Genomic DNA, 14,416 nt, shown 5'->3' with positions numbered 1-14,416 from the left:
TGTGTATCCTGATGCCTATGTCCTTCCCTTTCCCATTTAAGCAATACCAGGTTGTCTTCCTCAGATGAAGGGCACCAGGGACTCCCACTTATTTCAGGAGCAATATCAAGCCCCAGCCAAGAGGGAGTTACCTTATGCATTAAAGAAAACAAAACAAACAAAACTGATTATATCAATACCTTTCCTATTGAACATTCAGGAATAGGGAGAAATTGGCCTCTTTCTCTTCACCAACATTATCTCCACAGGTAACAAAGGAAACAGTCATTAAAGGTAAGGTGGGGACCTTAATATTCAGGGAGGCTGGGCTGTGATGGAACAGTCATCAACAAAGCCTATCAACAATTCCCCGGGAGTAAAAGTAGAATCTGGATAATGAAATAAAGTGTCACTTTTTTTCTCTCCCTTTGTGCTGAGTCTTGTTTCACTTGCTCACAGGGCACCTCGTGCAGAAGCCTCACACCTGGCCCTTCAGACAAGACTCCCTGGTGTGAAACAGCTGCGCTGACACTTCAGGTCTGAGGGCCCTGTGTGTCTCTGTGCCTGGCACTGTGATTCAAGATGGCAGCAAGGGGGCCATGTGGAGAGATGCTGAGCCCAGCATTATGATTCAAGATGGTGGCCCCAGGGCCGAATGCAGAGACTGAGCCCAGATCTATGATTCCAAATGGCGGCAAGGGGGCCGTGTGCAGAAATGCTGACCTAGCATTACGACCTGGAGCCACGAGCAGCACAGCTGAGCCAGTCCTGTGAGAACCCCTCCATCCCCTAGCTGACAGGAATCACACACAGCAGTCCCAGGAGTGCTTTTAGGAGAGTGTGTCCTCTAGAGCACATTCTATTGGGACAAGCCACACCTGGCAGAGGGGCTTCCCAGGTGGCTCAGCAGTAAAGAACCTGCCTGCCAGTGCAGGAGACTCGCGTTGATCCCTGGGTCAGGAAGATCCCTTGGAACTGAAAATGGCAACCCATTCCAAAAATGCCTGGGAAATCCCACTGACAGAGGAGCCTGCAGGGCAAAGAGCCAGACATGACTGAGTGACTAAGCACACACACAACCTGGTTAAAGGACTCCAAGCCCCACTTTGGGTCTGACTGGGAAGGGTCAGTAGCAAAGTAGGAAGAAATCAAACCATCTCTGTTTTTCCTGGTGACTCAGATGGTAAAGAATGTGCCTGCGATGGAGGAAACCCGGGTTTAATCCCTGGATTGGGAAGATCCCCTGGATAAGGGAATAGGCAACCCACTCCAGTATTCTTACGTGGAGAATTCCATGGAATTCTGGTGGATGGAAGGGAGGCCTGGCGTGCCGCAATTCATGGGGTCACAAAGAGTCAGACACGACTGGGTGACTGAAATGAACTAAACTGAACTAAACTGAACTAATAGCCCATGGAGTTCCAAAGAGTCAGACAAGACTGAGTAACATTTTCTAGCAATGAAAGTTACTGCCATTTGGGAAGAAATGAGATCTTTTGCTTCCAACAGAGGTCCTCTCTTGGCTGCAGGGTGGAATTACCTGTGGGGTTTTAAAAAGCGTTGCCTCCTGCTTTCTCTCTCCCAAGATTCCGATGTAACTGAGATGAGGCTTCAGCACTGGGATTTACAGAGCTCCCCTCGTGATTTTACAAACCACAAGCCTTTGCCATGTTTAGCTATAAGGACTCTATCTGGACGAGGAACAGAGTAAACAAATCAGATGATTCTGTGTCTAGGGTGTATGAGGTGGGTGAGGTGAGGGTCTGTGATACCTGTTGCCCGCTGAGAGGTCTTACTGGCCCCTCATTCCATGGCCTTTCCAAGCTGCTCACCTGGATACATGGATTCTTCTGCCCCCTGGTGGTGATGTTTAGTATAACACAGTTGTCCTTGGAAGTTTTATAGGAGCCCAGCCTAGTTGGCCTTCCCTGGTGGCTCTGGTGGTGAAGAATCTCCCTGCCAGTACAGAAGCTGCAAGGTTCAATCCCTGGTTCGGGAAGATCCCCTAGAGAAGGAAATGGCAACCTATTCCAGTATTCTTGTCTGGAGAATCCCATATGCACAAAGGAGCCTAGCAGACTACAGTCCATGGATTCACAAGAGTCGGACGTGACTTAGCGACCAAACCACCACAGCCTTAGTTCACCACAAACCTGAGCCTGAGTCCCAAGGTGTGGCTTGCTGGGAGGGAAATCTTAGGAGCCATACAGGATGAGCAGCTCAGCAGTAACTTCAGGAGTCTCTCCTGCATAGGGAAGCTCAAGGAGCTCCAGGCCACTGGCCAAGCATAAGTCTATAACAGGGCTGTGACTGCAGTCTTCCTGTGCCTGGGGTCTGAGTGGTGTGTGTATTCAGTCATGATGACTCTTTGGGACCCCATGGCAGAGGATGGGATTTCCCAGACAGGAATACTGGAGTGGGTTGCCATTTCCTCTTCCAGGGGATTTTCCTGACCCAGGAATGAAACCTGCATCTCTTGGGTTTCCTACAGTTGCAGGCAGATACCTTACCACAAGCACCCCTGGAGGGGTTGAGGAAATTGGTTTTATCAGCCAGTGACAGGTGCTTCCCAGCCTCAGTGTTAAAGAATCGGCCTGCCACTGCAGGAGACACAGGAGAGGCAAGTTCCTTGTCTGGGTTGGGAAGACACCCTGGAGGAGGAAATGGCATCCCACTCCAGTATTCTTGCCTAGAGAATCCCATGAACAGAGGAGACTGGCAGGCTACAGTCATAGGGTTGCAAAGAGTCAGATGTGACTGAGCACAGCCAGTAACAAGTGCCTATGATATCGAGCATCAAGAAGTGCAAAGGTGTAAGGTGATGAGCATCCCAATAAACAGCAGCCACCACTTATTCTGCTCAGTGTGCCAGGATGTGTTTTTACTTAACTATCACATTTAATTATTTTTTGGTATATAAAAAGTTATTACTATCATGCTTTCTTCATCCAAATTTATGATCTTGGTCTTTCCTTCTTGCCTTTGTATAAGGCCAAAAGAGAGACACTGGCTAATTTGACAACCTTAAAGCGGACTCCAGGAATGTCACCAACGGCATGACCTTTGCAACCAAATCCAGCAACCAGAATGTCATCATTTTCCTCAATAGAATTCAAGTAACCATCACTGGATACAAAGGCTGTGATTTTTTGCCATTCTTGATGAGCTGAACCCTGACACATTTCCTGATGGCAGAATTTGGTTGTTTGGCTTCAACTCCTACTTTTTCGAGCACAATTCTCTTGGCATGAGAAACGCCTCCGAAAGGGTTGGCCTTCAGGGCTGTGCCCAAATGGGCTTTCTTGTACTACTTACCATGCCACTTCTGGGCTTGTCGGTGGCTACAGAAATTCCTGGCAGTATGAAAACCGTGACACTTGCTCATTCTGCCAGTGTCACGGGCCTGAACAAAAGACTATCATGTTTAATTTTAACACAAGCTCTGAGGGTATTAGAAGCCCCATTTCACAGCACTTTAAGACCTTGATCAATGTCATAGGACTCCTAACTGACAGATGCAGCCTGTGAGCCCAGGCAGCTGGGACCACACTCTGTCCCCACTCCATGTGTGTCCCGCGGGACCAGGAGTTCTCCCTGCCCAAAGACCTGCTCAGCGGCTTCAGCCTGACTCCCTGGGTGGGCCCATGAGGTCCCTCATGGCATTCACAGTCCCTTTGCTCCTACTGCCCCTGACTCGGGTCCTTCCTTCTGCAGGGCAGCCCCCGAGAGCCCCATGGTCGGCAGGAGGACACCCTTGTCCCATTCTGGTAGCTTCTCCCTGCAGCCAGCTCCCAGGGGTGGGGTCAGGCCAGGTTGTGAGGAGAATCAGGAGAGAAGAAGGAAGGGAGTGAGCTCGTGGTCAGCACTTACCTCTGACCTGGGACTCCCTCTCTCTCCCTGACACTTCCCACCACTTGTGGCAGCTCCCCTCCATGCCCACCCCCCCCTCCTTCATTATAAGTGCTCCTGTAGCTCTGCTGTGGATCAGAGTCACCAGAGGAGGGGTCAGAATGCAGGTTCCTGGGCTCTACTCCCAAAGATCTGATCCAGGAGGTCACATAGTGGGGCCTGGGAATTTGAATTTTTAACCAACAACCCAGTGGGTTTTGATGCAGGGGGTCCTCTAAACAAACTTTGAGAAGCATTTAACAGACCTGTCACTCACATCCGTGGCCCCAGGTCAAGAGTACAGATGAAGCCCATACTATACGTTTAAACAGATAAAAGTTATAAATCAGTCAATCAAAGTTGTCAAGTACACCTTCCTAACTATTAAAACCTGGCAGACTGGGGTTTTGGACACTGAGCTCCAAGCCAGAAGGCAGGACAGCAGAGGGAGGGGCTGCCCCAGCCCCCAGCCCTCCCTCTGTTCTTCCCACCTCTGGCTCTGACCCTCTTTGTGCCCTGAACAATCTGCTGCTCAAGAAAGAGCACCCTCAGCCTTCAAGACCAAGCTCAGACCACCCTCTTCTGCCCCTTAAAGAGCTGAATCTTTACCTCCTGTCGGGGGCTGGGACATGGGCCCCGGGAGGGAGGCGGGCACTGGCTCTGGGAGCAGGGATTTGGGGGTCCAGGTGCTCAGAGTATGGCCTGGAGGGGTTGGGGCTCCAGGTGGCCACACCCCCTGGTCCTCTCTGCCTGCCCCTGGGGAGGGTGCAGCCACAGAATGATGGAGCAGGGCTTCTAAACCAGCACTTCTCTGACTGTACTGGGAGCAGGAGTCACCTGGGATCCGGAGATTCTGAGTCAGTGGGTCTGGGTTAGAGACAAGATTCCGTGTTCTAACAGCCTCCCAGGGCAGGCCAAGGACGCTGGTCCACAGGCCTGGCTTAGAATAGCAGGGATCTGGAGCATGGTGGGCAGAGTTTTCCTGTAAAGGACCAAGAAGTGTTTTTCCAGGCTTTTGGGGGCCTTATGGTCTCTACTCAGGAAAACATCTACTTCTGCTTCATTGACTATGCTAAAGCCTTTCTGTGGGTCACAACAAACTGGAAAACTTAAAGAGATGGGAATCCCAAACCACCTTATCTGTCTCCTGAGGAACCTGTATGCAGGTCAAGAAGCAACAGTTAGAGCCGGATATGGAACAACTGCCTGGGTCAAAATTAGGAAAGGAGTATGACAAAGCTGTACATTGTCACCCTGATTTAATTTATATGAAAAAGAATGTATGTATCTGTGTAACTGAATCACTGCTGTACAGCAGAAATCAACACATTGTAAGTCAACTATACATAAATAAATTTTTATACGAACAAAAAAAAAGCTAAGGGTGTCATTAGGTTCATTATAGTAATGTTTATTTTGGTTACTTGATTAGCCTGGTGTTTGCCAGATATTTCTACTTAAAAATATAATTCTTCCCTAAAGAATTAATCTGAGAAAATATTTTGAGTCCTTGAAAATGCCATGTCTTCCCCAACCCCCAAACATTCACTGTCTATTCAGCCAATGATGAAATTTGCCTGAATTATTTATGACAATGATAGCTGCCATATGGTACTTTTATGTAAATCTGTTTAGATTTGTGAGTTGGCATTCTACTGCAAAAAAAAGAGCTTTCCCTTCCTCCTATTTTCTGTCTTATTGGAATCAATATAAATTCAGATTTTAAAAAAACTTTTATTGTTGTGAAATGTAGGGTTTAAAGACCCTCAGTCCTCTGTTTATCATTACTCATGACATTTCTAATGTGATTTAAACTACATCTAAGAGATTCATTCTTTGTCTAGATAGTCTGCAAAATGTAATTTTAAAAATGTTTTTCACATAATGTTCTCCAGAATTAAATATGATTAGATTTTGGATCAAACACTGTTTTGGAATACCCCAAGCTTCCACCGATTGGGATGAATACTTGTGAGCATGGTTGTTGAGTGAAAGAGTGAATTTAGTCAGAACTATTCAATGTAAACTTTGTGTAAAACATTCTTCGTGTGTCTTAACCTTGGTTCTTAAAACACACAGTCACACACATACACACAAACACACAATCCCAGTTTGACTCGTAAAGCAAGTCAGATGGGTCTGGAGTACAGATGGAGGTTTCATTGTGCTGGGCATGTTATTCCTTCTTGTAATGTTATTTTTTAGGTCTAAATTCAAATAAATATATGTTTATCCCAGCTTTCAACACACATTGCTATTTTAGTTTTCAGAAAAAAAAAATTCCTTAGAACATTAGGTTTAAAAAACAAAAGCTCAGTTAATCCCTATTCTTTCTGTTTTTAAAGGAAAATTAAGAGCTCACACATAAAATCTTGTGTTTAAAAAACTCTGAAGAGTTTTAAAGTAGCCTGTTGTGTTTCCAGGTACCTTCTTCAACTTTAGGACAATGTTGCTGATTCAAAGAAAGGAAATTCAAGAATAGCATCAGTATAAATACATGCACAGTATTAGCTTTGGTGGGGGGGCACCTCTAAACGTAAAGAGAAATTTAATTATTTCCAACTTTTTAATGCTATTAAAAATATTGATAATGTACAATATGGCCTTTTGAAAGCCCATATGGTCTCATTTTAAGCATAAGTAAGATGATAACAATTAATAACAAGGGTAGAGCTGGAGAGGGTAGTACTGATCGACAGCTAATCACATATCCAGCATTGTTCAAAAGCAGTGTTTCTCACCTGTCTGGGATTAAGCATCAGTTTTATCTAATTTCACATTTTCAGTCCATTGCGACCTAATCACTGAAACACTGTGCACAGCTAGTGTGCAACTCAGCCCTGTGCCCCTCCCCCTGCAAGTGCAACAGTCACACTGGTCTCTGGGATGTTCAGGATCCCACCATCCTAAGTGTGGATGTCACAGCAATAGCTGATGGCTCTGAGTTTCTAGCTTTCTTAAATTTCCTGTGCGTACTTCTAACCTGGTTACAAACAGTTAACGGAGTGGCACTAGTGCACAGAGCACATTGGGCGTGTCACTGTCATAGTTAATCTTTGCATCAGCCCTCTGAGAATCATACTATCCCCACTTCAACTTTCAGACAAAGACGCTGAAGCACAGTGGACTTCCCAATCTTAAAAGCCCATGATTAGCAGGAAGCTGACATCGTATCTAAACCCAGTTAGTGTCCAGAGGAGCCCGGATTTGTCCTTGGAAGGCTGACTCCAGAGCTTGTGCTCCTCCCCATGTGCTGGTGTCATTTTAACAAGAGGGACAGTCTTGTTTAGCCCATCAGAAGAGGACCTCCTCAAATACACCTTCTACAGTCCACAAACCTCCTTCATCCACACCCATTTTGCTCTTTTCTCGTGGTGATTAAGAATCACCAAGGTCAGTGATTCCACCCTGTGTCATTGGATGCTCCTGGTCCATCCATCATCCCAACCAAAGCAATGGTTCAAGAGCAGGAATTATATTTATTTTCCAGACAAAGTAGCTGAGAGGCAGAGGTTAAGATACTCTCCCAAGCATGAAACTAAGTCTACATGGCTGTAGGGTGTCCAGAGCCCATTTTATTAAGGATGGTGCCAGTTTATTTCCCTGGAATCTTGGCTGGTTATCGGTTTCCCATCACTCTCAAGTGTCCCACTCTGGACAGTACATTCTTTGGGCACCCACACTGCTGGTGAGAGCAGAGAAAGACCTGACAGGTAGGTCAGTGTGACTGATTCTAAAACCAGGGCTGTCTGTTATCCCAGGCTACCTCTTAGAATTTCAAAATTATAAATTTGAAAAGGAAGGTTTGTTCTCAGTCAACATTTATTCATTCAACAACCATTTACTGAGCACCCCCTACATGATGCGCACTGTGCTGGAAGATGTAATTAAAAAGCGGATAGGGCATAATTCCAAGTCTTACTCTCACTTGATTTAATGAGAAAACAGACCACGTGTGAACACTCACAATCAGGGTGAAAGTGAAAGTGAAATCGTTCAGTTATGTCCGACTCTTTGTGACCCCGTGGACTGTAGCCTACCGCCCATGGGATTCTCCAGGCAAGAATACTGAAGTGGGCTGCCATTTCCTTCTCCAGGGGATCTTCCTGACCCAGGGATCGAACCCAGGTCTCCTGCATTGGAGGCAGACGCTTTAACCTCTAGGCTACATCATATAGAAGCAGTGCACAATGAAAAGAACAGGCCCCTTGTTTACAGATGAAGTGTCTCAGGATGGAGACAACAGGACGCTAACCAAGCATGGTTAACAAACGAGAGGCACTCAGGGTCCTAGGGAAATACGATTGGGTCATTTATTTTTCTGGAGTTGAGCTGTAGGAGTTGCTAGTATATTTTTGAGATTAGTTGGGAGAATGGCATTGAAACATGTGAAATGTCATGTATGAAACGAGAGGCCAGTCCAGGTTCAATGCACGATGCTGGATGCTTGGGGCTGGTGCACTGGGACGACCCAGAGGGATGGTATGGGGAGGGAGGAGGGAGGAGGGTTCAGGATGGGGAACACATGAGAAATAAAGGAATAAAAATTTTTTAAAAAAAAGAAAGAAAATACGAACTACCTAGGATGGTGACTTCCTAGAAGAGGTGACAACTAGGCTGACCCTAGAGAATGAGGATATCTCCCTTATATGGGCATTCTCCTCTATTTTTCAGACCAGAGGGTATTGAGGAGAATCACTAAATCACCGTTTGACTTAGATATCAGTCATCAAGAGTTTCCCCCACAGTACACCCTCATCACCTACCTCTTGAGCTGTGATACATGCTGTGGGGGGAACATGGAGATGTTCTGTCCTGACCTCCCTTCAAGGACTCACTGTCCAGCATTGAAGTGCTGCCAGTGGGCAAGTTTAAACCACCAGCCCCTCTGGAAGCAGCCTATGTGCACTACCCATACAGGAAGCGGTATGGCAGCCTGGCCAACGGATGTGTCAGGACAACCCTGGAAAGCCATCATCACTCCAGACCCCTATGTGGTCAGCTAAGGTCATCTGGCCAGTGTTCCTCTGCCCTATCCCGTTTCGTCCCTCCTGATTCCACAGTGTTGACCCCAAGGGTACCCCTGATACACATTCCAGCACTAAACTTCATCTGAGTCTGCATCCTAGAGAACTAACCTGCATGTATCAGAAAACATTCCAGTATTTGGGGAGCATTTTTATTTGAAAATTACTGGTTACATACATATTTATAACATTATAAGACCCCCAAATAAAATACAAAATGGTAGAAACAAGGACTTTTTGTGTGAATGTGGTTACCTTTGGTTTAAAATCCACAATCTAATGTGGTCTGACCAAAATGAAATTGTTATATATTAATAACAAAAGAAAATGATTATGTTCAACCATATGAAAGTGCCATTTTATAGCTTATAAAAAGACTGGATGTTAGCAGTTCCACATGGTTCAATCTAACCTTTACCAAAAGTTACCTAGACAAGATGGTTGCAAAACCTTGTAAACATGATTAATGCCACTGAATTGTATGATTTAAAGTGGTTATATGGCAAATTTTATGTTATATATGTTTTACCACATTTTTTTTAATGTAAAAAAAAATTAAATCTTGTATCTAGAAGACAGTCTAGCACACGTTTGTGCTTCATGAGCAAATCCCAGGAAGGGTTCCTACTTTGAGAAAGCATATTTTCTCTTTCTTCTCTTTTAGAGGGCTTTCCAAGCGGCTCAATTGTAAAGAATCTGCCTGCAATGCAGGGGACACAGGAGACGAACATAAAATATTGCTCTATATTTTAACCATATTTTATTTTTGGAGGGCAACACCTCTCTTTCCTATAATGTCACTTAAACTCCACGTATCGTATGTTTTTCCTATTAGTTATCTCTAGTATTTTAACCAGAGATCTTTGAGTGGAAAAATGGATCATAGTGTTAAAGGAAGTAGTGACACAAAACAGCAACTTCACACAGTCTTCAAGTAAACAGAAGCCCTGACATAATTGGAAAGTAATATGTAATTCTGGAAACAGTAAAAAAAAAAAAAAAAAAAATCTGTGACAACTTTTTCTCAAATCTTAGAAAATGAGTTTGGCTCTGGAGTCTCTCAAGACACAAAACCTGGGAGACAGGTTTATTGGTGGCCTGCACTCTGATTTGGATAAAAAAGAAAATACTGTAAGATATAAATAAAGATAATAAATCTGTTTGCAAGAGCTTGAAATCACTGAGTGAAGGTGGAGGAAAAAAATATAGAAAAAAATAAACATCTTGTGATACGTAAATATTTGTTGCTAATGCAAAAAAAAAAGTATAATATAATTTATGCAGTGCAAAAACCTATTGGAAAAATGCCTTTGGAATAGACATGAAGTCATGGTAGAATCACAGAGATGACCCAGAGGGATGGTATGGGGAGGGAGGTGGGAGGCGGGTTCAGGTTGGGGAACATGTGTACACCCATGGTGGATTCATGTTGATGTATGTCAAAACCAATACAATATTGTAAAGTAATTAGCCTCCAATTAAAATAAATAAATTTATATTTTAAAAAATTGTTAAGGCTGAGTGCTGTCCACTGGACATTCATAACATTCATAAAACCACACAATCACTGTGAGTGATATCTGGCTATTTCCTTCAAAATGCACCTGGGGGTGGGGAAAGCCAAAAACAAAATGTTTGAGAGTTTTAAAGTCCTTCTCCTAAGGCAACACATTTCTAGGTCCACTTCTTCATTTGAAGCAAATCATATTACTACTGGAGACACAATTTAAAATGACGGGTGTGTTTATTCTATGGAGGAAGTAGCCCCATTAGAACCTTCAGTGGGGCTGAACTTAATGCCAAACAACCTGTAGATCCACTAGAGTTCTGATCATTCTGATTAACAAATAAGTTTTATCACTAGAGCAAATTGATAAGTAAAATCATTTTACTAACTCAAAGCCTGGAGATAAACACAGGGTGACAAAAAGGCTGGGAAATCTATTAATATTGTCAGCCCAAGGGTTTCTCATTTTCACACATAATATGAGCACAACAAATTTGGATGTTAATATCAGGTTGTAATCCCTATGTTTTAGAAACTCTGCTTGACAAGTATTGAAAATAAGGAGTAGGAAATGGAGAAACTGTAACACTGCTGCTGCTGCTGCTAAGTCGCTTCAGTCATGTCCGACTCTGTGCGACCCCATAGACGGCAGCCCACCAGGCTTCCCTGTCCCTGGGATTCCCCAGGTAAGAACACTGGAGTGGGTTGCCATTTCCTTCTCCAATGCATGAAAGTGAAAAGTAAAAGTGAGGTCCCTCAGTCTTGTCTGACTCTAGCGACCCCATGGACTGCAGCCTACCAGGCTCCTCTGTCCAAGGGACTTTCCAGGCAAAAGTACTGGAGTGGGGTGCCATTGCCTTCTCCGAACTGTAACACTATGTAGCCATTAAAGGGAATGAGACAACTATATGCATTGATATAATGTGAAATATAATATTAGCTGAAAAAGGAAAGAATAGCTATCACCTCTGCTTAAAAACAGGAAGACCACATGTTCACAAGTTCTTCCTGATGCACAGAAGTCAACAAGACAGTCAACAGTGGTTCTGGGGCTCCACCTGGGGAGGAGCTCTGTGATGACGGGAGTGAAGGGTGACTTACATTCTGTTCATAAATTCTTAAAAAGTATTTTTAAAAGATTTTAAATTTTGTAGCAGTATATTGCTGGGAGCCAGCACGGGAGTCCCCACCCATGACAAGGTCATGTGGGAGAGCTCTGATGAGCAAGGCAAGTCAGAGCTCGAGGGGCCTCCCCCTCCCTGGACCTGCCTGAGCATCTACCCCAAAACCAAAATCTGTCTGTTTTACTATTTTATAACTTTTACCAACTCCCCTGACATTAACGGGGGCCTATCCCCGACCACCTTTCTCTGAAGAAAATTAACTTAGAGCTCTAGTTAATAATTATCCTGGGCATAATAGGAGTGTTTCAATTCAAACCCCTCTGATGACTTTCTAGCTTGCCTGACAGGTATGTTCAGATTCACAGCCTCCCGACCATGAGAGGCACAGGAAGCTTAAGATATTCTAACAATGCAGAGCTTCTCAGAGAGTTAAAATTGTTAGAATAGAACTAGTAGAGGATTTCTTTTTTGAGCTAATGCTTGCTGCCAGATTTCCATATCCCTTACCTACTGTGTCCGTGGGAGTGTATTGATTAATATAGTTGGTGTATAGAAATGTAAGTAGTAGCTTTAATGTTTGTAACCTTGGACCTTTGAGTTAATCCTTTTCTTGTTATAGCCCACCACACTTTTGCCCTATAGGAATGCAACTTTATCTAATACTTTTGGAGTGTGGAACCTGACTTTAGAATAATCACCTTTAGAAAAAAGTAAGTTTTCTGAAGAAAGGGTCGTAAAATGTTAACAGGCCTCCTGGCTAGAAGATGATGTAAATCACCTAAAACTTTTTGCATATGACAAGTTTGCAGAAAGAAAGTCTGGCTTCAATAAGGATCAAGGACTGCTGACCTTGCATGACTCTACCCCTTGCCCCATTATCCTCCATGCACAGCTTAAGGTATAAAAACTACTTTGGAAAATAAAGTGCGGGCTTTGCTCATCAGGCTTGGTCTCCCCTTGATGTTCTTTCTCTTTTCCTTTTCAGACTGATTTCCCTGGAGCACAGGGGCCCTCTGCATTCACTTTCCTGCCTGGGCTTCTAAGACCCACTCAAGAAGGTGCCTAAGGTGGGGCACCTTCCGCGATTCGAGAGGGCGCCGGTGGCCTACGTGAACAGACAAAGTCCCATGCTGGGGCTTTACTGGCTTCCTGCGTAAACCAAGGAATATCAGCCTCTTTTCTCTCCTCTATTTTCTTAACTGCAAAATTCTTTCCTTATCTCTTTATCTATTCTTTTAATCGCCGACGCCGTCCTAGCGAGGGAATCCCTGGATCCAAACTGGGCTGGACCCTGGTAGTATATGTATGATTTGTTTCAAAACTTATTATTAAAAATACATTTTAATCATTTGCAGAAGCAGTCCCCAACCTTTTTGGCACCAAGGACCCAGTTTCATGGAAGAAAAGTTGTCCACAGACAGGACAGGGGTGAGAGGGGAGGAGGTTCAAGTGCAATGTGAGTGATGGGGAGCAGCAGATGAAGCTTTGCTCACCAGCCCATCACTCACCTCCTGTTGTGCGGCCCAGTTCCTAACAGCCCATGGAGTGGTACAAGTCTGTGGTCCAGTGGTTGGGGATCTGTGATTTAGAGTCTCTGAAGCTACTTAGAAGAACTATGGATATATTTATTTTATTGTTGGGAGGCAAGGCTTCTGACTACAGCCTTTTTAAAAATGACCCCTTTTAATTCTTTTTTAATTGAAGGATAATTGCTTTACAGAACAGTGTTGGTTTCTGCCAAACATCAACATGAATGAGCCTTAGGTATACATATGTCCCCTCCTTCTTGAAGGGGTATACATATGTCCCCTCCCTCCCACCTCCCTTCTCATCCCACCCCTCTAGATTGTTACAGAGCCCAGGTTTGAGTTCCCAGAGTCATATAGAAAATTCCAACTGTCTATCTATTTTACACTCAGTAATATGTTTCCATGTTACTCTCTCCATACATCCCACCCTCTTCTTCCCCCCACCCCCATCCCACCAGGTCCATAAGTCTGTTCTCTATGTCTCCATTGCTGCCCTGCAAATAATTCCATCAGTACCATCTTTCTAGATTCCATATATACAGGTTGGTATATGATACTTGTTTTTCTCTTTCTGACTTACTTCACTCTATATAATAGGTTCTAGGTTCATAATAATCTTATTAGAACTGACTCAAATGTGTTCCTTTTTATGGCTGAGTAATATTCCACTGTGTATACATACCACAGCTTCTTTATCCATTCATCTGTCAATGAACATCTAGGTTGCTTCCATGTTCTAGCTATTGCAAATAGTGCTGCTACAACATTGGGGTACACATGTCTTTTTCAATTTTGGTTTCCTCAGAGTATATGCCTAGTAGTGGGATTGCTTGGTCATATGGTTGTTTCATTCATAGTTTTTTAATGAATCTCCATGCTGTCTTCCATAGTGGCTGCATCAACTTACATTCTCACCAAGAATGAAAGAGGGTTCCCTTTTCTCAACACCCTCTCCAGCATTTAGTGTTTATAGGCTTTTTGATGATTGCCATTCTGATGGGTGTGAGGTGATATCTCACTGTGGTTTTGATTTGCATTTCTCTAACAATGAGCGATGTTGAGCATTTTTTCATGTTTGTTAACTATCTGTATGTCTTATTTGAATAAATATATGCTTATGTCTTTTCCCCACTTTTTGATTGGGTTGTTTGTTTTTCTGGAACTGACTTGCATGGAAGTGTGGTAGTGTTAGCATCGCCGACTCTTTGCAACCCCATGGACTGTAGCCCACCAGGCTCCTCTTTCCATGGGAATTTCCAGGCAAGAATACTGAAGTGGGTTGCCATTTCCTACTCCAGAAGATCTTCCTGACCCAGGGATTGAACCTTGGTCTTGCACATTGCAGGGTTCTCCCTCACTTCA

At 44.0% G+C, this 14,416-nt stretch overlaps 1 pseudogene; it reads right to left on the bottom strand.

The window, feature by feature from the left end:
• Positions 1-2,887: 2,887 nt before the first annotated feature.
• LOC133258098 (small ribosomal subunit protein uS12-like) lies at positions 2,888-3,364 on the bottom strand (annotated as a pseudogene).
• Positions 3,365-14,416: the final 11,052 nt, after the last annotated feature.

Source organism: Bos javanicus, chromosome 12, assembly GCF_032452875.1.
Source record: "Bos javanicus breed banteng chromosome 12, ARS-OSU_banteng_1.0, whole genome shotgun sequence".
Classification (NCBI taxonomy): domain Eukaryota; kingdom Metazoa; phylum Chordata; class Mammalia; order Artiodactyla; family Bovidae; genus Bos; species Bos javanicus.
This window is presented reverse-complemented; position numbering and strand designations above follow the sequence as displayed.